The sequence below is a fragment of the Henckelia pumila genome, chromosome 1 (assembly GCF_033568475.1).
Source record: "Henckelia pumila isolate YLH828 chromosome 1, ASM3356847v2, whole genome shotgun sequence".
Classification (NCBI taxonomy): Eukaryota; Viridiplantae; Streptophyta; class Magnoliopsida; order Lamiales; family Gesneriaceae; genus Henckelia; species Henckelia pumila.
The window spans coordinates 127,297,600-127,307,345 of NC_133120.1; positions in this window are offsets into that span (position 1 = coordinate 127,297,600).

The following is a 9,746-nucleotide window of genomic DNA, read 5'->3' on the forward strand; positions in this document are numbered from 1 at the left end:
TTATCCAAGATAAATTAATCAATTAAAAAAAGGTAATTTTGAATTTTTGTAGAAATTCATACCAAACGGATGAAGCAGTTAGTAAAGAAATCAAATTCTTAATAAAATATTATTAGATATAAACGATATCGATTTTGATTCACCACTATTAAAAATTATACTTATAATTAAAAGAAATTTGAAGATTCTCAAATTAGTTTTATGCATTTATAAAATAATTTTTTTTGGTTAAAAATGATTTAAAAAATATAAGTTAGATTCTGAATTATAAATTATTTTCAAATTGTAAGGGTGGAATCGTAACCGTTGGATTAGTTAACCATAATCATAACCGATAGTTCATGAACCGTAATCGAAACTGTTATAAAAAATTATAATTAAATGTTGATTTTTTTGAACCATCGAACCGATGATCTAAACCGTCTAACCGATGGTTCTGAAACGTGGTTTAAAGTAAGGGGTAAATGCGTGAAAATAGTTTTGTAAGTGTGTGTGTTTTTTTAAACAAAAAATATCAATTATGATTTTTTTTTTGAGGAAAAAAGAGATTATGATTTTATTAGAATGGGTGATGAGTGATTGTATTTAGAGCTCTTTGTGCAAATACCCCACCCCCACCATTCCCAAATTTCATAATCTATTCGGCCCCGATGGAAAAAATAAAACAATCGAATGCTTTGCATTTATGAAAATTTACATATCAAATTTAAAAACAGCGATAAAATCCGATAAAATTTCAAAATTTGAACCACGTGAGCTTTGATTCCTCTATAAGAACACGTAGTGAAAGTGATTGAGCCACGTCACTTCCAAAGGTAAAAATATTAAAAGGTAAGGAAAACACGTGAGCTATGATTCCCCTACACCTTATGATACATAGGCAACATTTCTATCCATTTTTCCTCTCCTATCCCTCAAAATATTATATATTACTATATATTATGTAAGAGCCACCAGTCTCTTGATATGACCAATAAATTGAAAAAAAAAAACTATTTCTCCCACTATCTCAAATTTTTCCCCCTCAATTTTGATTTCTTTTTTCTTTTCAATTTAACTATTTTTTTTTCTTTTCTCCCCAATTTTTTTATTTAATATATAATACATCTATTACTATATATTATGTAAGAGCCATCGGTCTCTTGATATGACCAATAAATTAAAAAAAACTATTCCCCCCACTATCTCAAAATTTTCCCCCTCAATTTTGATTTATTTTTTTATTTTTTCTTTTCAATTTAACTATTTTTTTTCTTTTCTCCCCAATTTTTTTATTTAATATATAATACATTAATCATTTTAAAAACAAAATATTTAGCACGCAATGCGTGCAACAAGATGCTAGTATATGTATATAAACGATATCGATTTTGATTCACCACTATTAAAAATTATACTTATTAGCAACAGAGTACACGCATTGCTTGTATAAATATTATATAAAAATATAATGTACTGTATATTGAATAGTTTGTTAATTTTAAAGTACTTGTTTATTATTTTTTTGTTTTTTTTTCAGATATAAAAAAAATTAGTCATGAATAAAATTCAGTTTCAATTGATGGAAAGATATATGATAAAAGAAAAGATGATGCGAGCAGTTGAAAGAAAAAATGAGATAAGTGAGTTGAAAAGAGAGTATAGGGGTACAAAATGAAAAAAATTGGAGAAAACAGACAATGACACCAAAACAGTTAAAATAGTACAGATAATTTAAAGAAATTGAAGCTTTTCAAATTAATTTTACGCATTTATAAATAATCTTTTTTGGTTAAAAATGATTTAAAAAATATAACTTAGATAATTATAAATTATTTTCAAATGATAAGGGTGGAATCGTAACAGTTGGATTAGTTAACTATAATCATAACTGATGGTTCATGAACCGTAACCGAAACTATTATAAAAACTAGTGATCCGAAGCACGCGTTGCGTGCTTTTACAGTATTTTTTTTAATAAAATTTGTTTTTTTATTTTTGGTTTGAGAGAAAAGAACGTTTGTTTGGAAGACATGTGAGAGAGACGTGAGATGAAATTAGAATTATGAAAGTTGTCAAAATGCTATTTTTTTCCCTTTGCCTCCAGGAAAAAAAGGAAGCTGCGCAGAAAACTCTCAATGAACTGGGGTAAAATGGAGAAGAAAATTGGTGTCATTTTGACACACCAAAAGTAGTTATTAAAGGGTGCCCAAGTTTTATATAATAGTATAGTATAGATAAATAGTATAGATAGTATAGATTTTTATAATTAAATACTAGTTACAGGATACACGCATTGCGTGTATAATCTAATATTTGAACATAATCAAGTGATATGTTATATAATAAATTAGTAAGATATAAGATTTATTAGCATAAATTTACACAAATTCTAAGCTGGGAAAAAAAATTGAAATTGTGTGGAAGGATTGAGGATGAAGATTAAATAAACGTGGGTGGAAAATGGGTAGTGGGCCCTCTGATTTTAGATCATAAATAAGAAAAATAAGGACAATTTTGTCCGTTCACATTTTAAACCAAATTCAGTTTTTCTAATGTCTTTATGCATTTTATTATTTATTATTATTATAATTATTATAATAATATATATATATATATATATTGTTCGATCAAATTGGAAAAAATTATTATTTAATCTTTTTTTACAAAAAATATATATATAAGGAGTTTACCGAGACTAATTAAGTAGATCAAGATTCAAAACAAATACCCACAATGCTCTAAAAGCCATTTCAAGGCAAACACGAGCTGAAGGGTAGTACATGAATCTGATCTACTTAATATTAACCTCGAACCTTATAAAAAAATTTTAATCTCCCTTTAGATCCCCATAATATCTTAAACCATTACAATACCATGGTCATTTCGTAGGATAATTATGATCTAGCAAAGAGAATTTAGCCTGTCATTAGGCTAAATTAAATAAGAAAATAGAAATAGACAAAATAAAAAGAGAAATACTTACAAAGATTGTAAACAGAAACTTCAAACTTTTATTTTCTGAAAGGCTTTTATTACAAGAGAGATAGAGAGAGAAAGAAAAGAGAGAGGCGAACAAACTCAAGCATGTCTCCAAACTTACAAAATACACCTATAAATAGGAAGAGCCGGACATCAACCCCGGATTCCAAGCTAAACTTATAAAACTACTTTTATTAAAATTATAAAAAGATGCATTATTACATCTTGAAAAAGTAGAATAACTTCTGACAAACTTTGTAAAAGTTGAAAGTGATATATTATCTAAAGGATTCCTTTTTCATCCAATCTTGGACTTTAGCGAAGCTTTTAATTTTTCAAAAGTTTCATCAATTTGATTTTCTTCAAGATCATCATCTTCGGGATCCTGTCCATCTTGCATATGCATTAATTTGATAAACTGATTGTGGCTGTCAGTTGAAGTCATGGACTGATCAGATTTTGTATCAGTGTTACCAATATTTTTAAACAAATCTTTTTTCATTTCTTCAACATATAAATCGATCATTTGTTCTTTTGAGTAGATTTTTTGATATTTCTGAGTAATAATTTTGAAGGGACTTATCACATCAGATTGTTTTCCCTTCTCCTGTTGTGCAAAATCATTCTTGTATTGAGAGATATTTTCTTCCATTTTTTGTAATATCTCTATGCCATGTGGTTTTCCAGTTTCAGGATCATTTTTGAGCAATTTTTTCCAAAACTTTGATAAGCTCTTCCTCCATAAGCAAGGAATTCCATGATCATTATAACCAAATTCTGGTTGCCATTTTCAGATCCATGGGATACCGAATTCAATAAAGAAATTGCAGGATAAATGATTGTTGACCCAATTTGTAGTCATGTTCTGTATAACTCTTGGAGAGAATCTGATCCAATCTTCAAAGTAATTTTTGAATTCTTCAGGTAAAATTTTTGATGAAGACCCAAAGAATTGCCACCAGTTTATGAACCAGTTGGGAATATTATCATGTGAATTATTTTCACATATTTTCAAGAACCAAGAATGTTTTCTTTTTGAATTTTCATAGAATAGAGTTGTATAAAAACTCTGTATATAATCCCAGTAATTATATTTAAAAGTAATTTGTTTTTGAGTAGAATAGAATTTTTTTCTGCTAGTGGAGAAATTCCCCATTCTTCAATAGAAATAATTTTCTTAATAATAAATTTGGAAAAGTTATAACTTTCCGTTTGCTGAGTATTACTCTGAAAATGGGTAATTTCCACCGTTTTTGTAGAGATTAAGAGGGTTTCATAATATCCTCTTGGCTTATAAGCACCATGAACATATGATGTATGTGATAGATATCTATCCATGATAATCCAAGGAGTATTTTTCCATTGCTCATCTTTTTCTTCTACAAGAAGAATGATTTCTCTATTTTTATTCTCAGTATATAATACTGAATCATTTTCATTTTCTTTTGCAATATTTGCATAAGATTCTTCAAAATCAGGAATTACCTTATTCTTACCTTTTTGTTTTAAGAATTCTTGAAACTCATCATATAAAGGATCATTTTTTTGGATAGTATTACTATCAGAAAAACTAGAAATATGTTGGCCTATGAGGCGTTGATTTCCAAATTGAGCTATCAGCCTTGGAGCATTGCCAATATAATTTGGGGGTTTTCCTCTTCCTCCTCTTCCTCCATAAGAGGAAAATTCACCACGACCCCTATTCATTCCTGCCATCATTAGATAAATATTCACGGGTTAAGAAATCAGGAAGATAATTTTCTTTTCCTTTTTTATAAATAATTTCAAAATCAAAAGGAGCTAAATTAACTTGTCATCTAGCAAACATTTGTTTAGAAACATCATGTTTAAAATCTTTATTAAACATATATTTTGCAGACTTGCAATCTGTTTTAATAATAAATTTCTGATTGTAAAGATCATCCTGAAATTTCAGAATACATTTAACAATAAAAAGAATTTCTTTTGCAACTGTAGAGTAATTTTTCTTAGCAGAATTCCACTTTCTTGAATGAAATCTAACAAGATATTCTTCTTTACTTTGGGGTTTTAATTGTTTTAAAATACCTCCAAAGCCTATATCAGAAGCATCTGTTTCAACAATTTTCTCCCAACTAGGATTAGAAATCATTAAGCAAGGAATATGTTTAATTTTTTCTTTAATTTTCTTGACAGAATTGGTATGCTGATCAGTCCAAGGGGAAGGATTTTTCTTAAGTCTATCATATAAGATAACAGTATCATTAGCTAAATTCTTAATATAGGCAGATATATAATTTAAACTACCTAAAAATCTTTGTAATTGAGTCTTATCAGTAATAATATTTGGAAATTTATTACCAAATTCTATACTTATTTGAATAGGAATAATATTACCTTTATCAATATTATGACCTAAAAATTTAATATTGGTTTGAAATAAAACCATTTTGGGTTTAGAAATAACTAATCCATTTTGAATAATAAGAGTTTTAAATATGTTTAAATGTTTAAAATGAGTCTCAATATTTTTTGAGAATATAAGAATATCATCTATGTAAACAATAATAAAGTCACTATAAGGGGTAAAGATATCATTCATAATCTGCTGAAATTCTGAAGGAGCATTCTTCAGACCAAATGGCATAACATTCCATTCATAATGTCCTATCGGAACATTAAAAGCAGTTTTATATCTATCATCCTTATTAATTTGGATCTGCCAAAATCCTGACTTTAAATCAAATTTAGAAAATATTAAGGCATGTAATAGTCTATCAAGAAGATCTTTTTTATTAGGAATAGGATGCCTAATCTATTTTAAAACTTTATTTAAAGGTTTATAATTTATTACTAGACGAGGAACATCTCTTTCAATCTCAGAATGTTTATTGACATAAAAAGCAGTACAAGACCAAGGAGATTGAGAAGGAGTTATTAACTTTTTATCTAAAAGAGATTGAATTTCTTTCTTACATAATTCTAAATATTCAAAATTCATCTGACAAGGTCTTGCCTTGGTAGGAATATTCTTTTCATCAAAACTTTCTTCATAAGGAAGAGAAATAATATGTTTCTTACGATTCCAAAAAGCATTGGGAAAATCATTACAAATTTCTAAAGAGAATTGGTTATGAAGCAATTTAATTTTATCTTGTAGTTTAGGATTTTTCAAAGTATCATCAATAGTTAAAGAATTTATTTCTTCTTTTAAAGAATTAATATGAAAGATTTTTCTGTCAATATGATCTTGGATAGAATTTAAAATTTTTAAATAAGGTTTAGTAATAAACTGAAAGTGAATATTCTTACCTTCATAAGTACCAATTATACCTGTAGGATTTATAGAAATAATAGGATAGATTTTATAAAGAACAGGTAAACCAAGAATGATTTGAGTAGAAAGGTTTTTTATTAAGAAGAAACTTGTTTGAATACAAGTCTTATTTTTACAAATATAAGCTTTTGGTAATTTATAATTAACCTGTAATTTTTCACCTCCTGCATGAGAAAGAGAGTGAGAAGTTTTATGAAAATATTTTGAAGGTATTATTTCTTCTTGAATAACATTTAAATCTGCTCCACTATCAATTAAGGCAATAAAGTCTTTTTTATAATTATTATCAATTAATAAAGTTATTTTAGTATACCACTTTTGAGATTTTATTTTACTAAGAACAGATAAATGTTGTTCTTGGTCTGAAACATTATTAGAACTATTTTCTAACTCAGGCATTTCTAAATCAGAAATCCTTCTATTAAAACGAATATTCTCATGTTGTAAAATAACAACTTGCTGTTTAAGTTGATCAATTTCAATTTTTAAATTATCTAAAGTTACAGGAGTATTAACACTGTGTTTTTTTTTAAAAGTTTTCTTATTTCTTTTAAAGAATAAGTCTGATCATTTTTCAAAAGATCAGTATAACTAGTAGAAGTTTTGTTATCAATATGATCAATTATAGAAGTACGAAGATTAGGATCTTTAATTAATTTTAAAAATTCAATAATTTTATCATCAGATAAAACATTAATACTTAAATCTTCAAATTGAGATATTAACTTATAAAATTCATCATTATCATCATCATTGTTACTAATATAATTGCAACAATTAGAAGACTGACCTTGGATGCAATTATCACAATCTTCTGAAGAATTTAAAGAATCATTATCAAGATTAATAATATCATCAGTATCTTGACTAGAATCAGAAGTATGAGAATCTTCAGAATAATTTTTCATGACAATTTCATATAAAGTATTTTTAATATCATCAGAGATATCAAGAGATTTAATTTTCTCCTTAGCCCAACATTGATTAGCATAATGACCAGGTCTACCACATTTATGACAGGTAATTAAATGCTTTTTATCCTTATCTTTTTTCCAAAATTGTCTCTTCTTCGCATCTTTTTGATTATTCCGAAATTCTTTTCGTTTTTGTTTTTTCAATATTTGTCTTTCAGACAAATGTCTCTTCCTATGAGGTTTATCTAAAGATTTATGAATCTTCTTCTTGGGTATATCAATCCCAAATTGATCACAGAAATGACAAGCTGTTTTTTTTCAAAAATATTTTGTCTTTTTAACTGATTATTTAGTTTTAAATCATTACATAAAGATAAACCTTCCTGAATACAAGTACTTATTAAGTTACCTTAAGTATAATTATCATACTGAATAGAAATATTATCTTTACGAAGAATTTTTCTGACTCTTTCAGCAAAGAGATGAGGAAGACCATCAATAAATTTGGCTTTCCATTGATTGTTATTACAATCCGGTAATTCATAAATTCTAGAAAGAAAAGTATCTTTATACCATCTGAAATCAGTAAGTGTCTTACATTTCATATTACTCAAAAGAGTTCTAATATTTTCACTATTATCAGTAAAACGACCAGTAAAATGTTCAATAATAGTCATAATAAGACTATAAACAACATTTTCAGTCTGATTATTATTCTCTATTTTAATAGAATCATAAATATCATTTTTCTGTTGTTGAGATAAATAATTATCCCACCAAGATTATAAATCTGCTTATCTGTTAAACCATCAGCATTCCATTCATAAATGCTTTTCCCATTATAACTATTTGTTATAATGTACTCTTGTTCTTCATTAAGAACATCCAAAGGAGTAGGACGAGAATAGTAATAACGATTTTGAATTGGCCTATCAGCCCATTTTATTTTTTGAATTTTATCTGTATCATCATCATCAGTATTATTATTACTAAATGATTCATTATTATTAATAACAGAAATATTCATGTTTTTAAATTTTTCTGATAATTTTTTTTCAAATTCAGAAACAGAAGATTTAAATTTAAAATCTTGTATTTCTGGAGGAGATTGAATAGAAGAAGAAGCTACGGAAACTATATTTCTATCTTTCTTTTCTTCAATGTGTACATTAGACTTGATCTGTTGTATGACCAATAAAATATTATCGATATTCTTTTTTAAAGAAGTCAATTCTTCTCCTAAAAGAATAAGATATAAATTAGTATAATTTTGCTTTTCAAAAAGTTGATTAATATGATTAATAGTAACAGACAACATATCATCCTCAAATATTTTTGAAAACGCATTAAAATTTAAATTTTTTTCATTCTTTTCTATTTGAAAAGAATTCTGTGGAGGATACACAGATTTCTGAATATTTCCAGAAGAAAGTTTATAATTTCTTTCTATAACAGAAATATAATCAACAAGAAATGTTTTTATAAATCAGGGAACAAAATAAATCATTTTATTTTTTTCTGCACAATCTTTATAAAAAGTATTAATTATATAATCAAATTCTTTTTTGGAAAAACTCTTAAAATACCATTTTCTAAAAGATTTCCATTTATGATCACAGAATTCTTTATTAATCTGAGCTCTTGCTCTAGATCCTTTACTGAAATCTATTTTGGTTGTACTATCCATTTAAACAAAATTCATCTCTGAGATAGTATCTGATTCTGTAATGTTCTGGACATTTCCATGAACAATATTATTTCTGTTTATAATAACCTCTTCAATGTTATTATTTTTAGAGAAATCAGATCTAACTTCTTCTCGAATTTGAGAAGTAGAAGCTCTAGAAGATTGAGAATATCAATTATATAATCTAGAGGAGAAATATAAGATCTAACAGATTGAGATCTAGTAATAGGCAAATAATTTTTATTTTGAAATTGTATATTAACAGATCCTTCATTAGTCTGTATTACTTGCTGTAAATCCATATTCAAAATAGGATTTCTAGGAATAGAATTTCAAAAGTCCACTTTGATGGAAAGTCTATTTCTTCCCATTTAATAGATCTACGGGTAGTTATTTTAGATTTATTGAAATTAGTCTCAATAAGAACAGTTTCATTATTTTTTTATCAATTCTTTTACACATTGGATTTAAAGTATAAAGAGGTTTATAATAAATACGATAACATATACATATGACTTCTGTTCCAACAGAATAATTATAACCATGAGTCTTAACATTTAATGTTAAATAATCTAAAATATTTATATCAGTTAATGATAAAGAAAGATTTGGATACACATCAAAATAAACTGGACCATGAGCCAGACTGGATTCAATTATTCCGATTAAAGATTGTTTTCAATTTAAATTTCTACCATCTCTTAAAGTTGCAATAAAGCTTTCAGGTAAACCTTCCAAAGTAAGAGGTCTAAAGGCAATTTGAACTAGACCTATATGAAGAAATTTATAATCTTTAGAAAATGTTAATATATCTTTTTCATTTAATAAATGAATAACCATCTCTTCATTATTAAGAGGAATTGAAGAC